This window comes from Chrysochloris asiatica, unplaced genomic scaffold (assembly GCF_000296735.1).
Source record: "Chrysochloris asiatica unplaced genomic scaffold, ChrAsi1.0 scaffold00556, whole genome shotgun sequence".
Taxonomy (NCBI): Eukaryota; Metazoa; Chordata; class Mammalia; order Afrosoricida; family Chrysochloridae; genus Chrysochloris; species Chrysochloris asiatica.
In genome coordinates, this window is record NW_006409074.1 from 318,275 (window position 1) to 319,699 (window position 1,425).

General features: G+C 41.4%; 1 pseudogene; it reads right to left on the reverse strand.

Moving 5' to 3' along the window:
* Window positions 1-1,425, reverse strand: part of LOC102825735 — a 43,384-nt pseudogene that overhangs the window by 41,410 nt on the left and 549 nt on the right.

The following is a 1,425-nucleotide window of genomic DNA, read 5'->3' on the forward strand; positions in this document are numbered from 1 at the left end:
TGTTGGAGAAGAATATTAAAAGTATCATGGATTTCCAGAAGAATAAACAAATGAGAAGTGCAACCAGAATGCTCCTTAGATGTCCAGGATAGCGAGACTTCATCTCTCATACTTCAAACATATTATCAGGAGGAACTAGTCCTTTGAGAAGGCATCATGCTAGGTAAAGTAGAGGGTCAGGGAAAAAGAGGAAGAACACCCAAGAGATGGATTGGCCAAGTGGCAGCATCGATGGACTCAAGTGTGGCAACAGTAGTGAGATTGGCCCAGGATAGGACAGTGTTTCGTTCTGCTGTGCATAAGGTTGCTATGAGTCAGTACAGACTCAATGGCACCTAACAACAAACAACAGAGGGATTACTGGGTCATATGGCATAACTATTTTCAACATTTTATTGAAGTGCCTTATCATTTTCCACAGAAACTGCACCATTTTACAGTCCCACCAGCAATGTAGGAGGTTCTGTCTCTCCACACTGTCACCAGCACTTGTTGTTTTCTGTGCTTTGAACTTTGCTATTAATGTTAAAGTAGCAAACTACACAGTCAGAAGTTAGAATTTACCAGTCACTTTGCAGGAAAAAAAAAAAGAGGCTTTCTGCTCCTGTAAAGATTTAGTCTCAGAAACGCTACCCAGGATCCTAATGAGTCTGAATCAAATTTATTAAAGACCCTGGTGGTGTAGTGGACTCAACATTGTGCTGGTAAGTGAAAGGTCAGCAGTGTGAAATCATAAGTTGATCCACAGAAGAAAGATGGGACAGTGTACTTCTGTAAAGATTTATAGCGTTGGACACTGCAGAGCAGCTCTACTCTGTCCAATCGTGTCACTATGAGCAGGAATCAACCCAATGGCAGTGGGTTTGGTTTGGGTTTTTATATTAGATTAAGACACAAAGAATTTATCAATTAAATTCTAATAGGGGTGGGGGCAATTTTTAAAAGCTTCCTGAAATGCCAGATTTATACTAATTGTCTTTTTCTTCTGTTTTTAAAAACAGAAATTGTATTGGATCGCTAGTAGTCCTTGCCTTGCAGCATGTTGATCACCTTCTAAAACAGAATTCCTTGTAACTCTAAACCTCAACTTAGAATCCTGGGTTGCACTGTAACTGAGAACCACAAGGTCAGTGGTTCAAAACCACCAGCCGCTCCTTGGAAACCCTATGCAGAGTTGCTATGAGTTAGAAGAGACTTGATGGCATTTAACAACAACAACAACAAACCTCATCTTGAGTTAGAAATTGTTTGTGAGTTTCTCCTTCTCCTGCTTGCTGCCTCAAACTGTTCAATTGGTTGTTGTTGTTTTCAGGTGCCATGGAGTCAGAACCGACTCATAGCGACCCCATGCACAGCAGAATGAAACAATGTCCGATCCTGGGCCAACCTCACCACCGCTGCCACACTTGAGTCCATCAATGATGT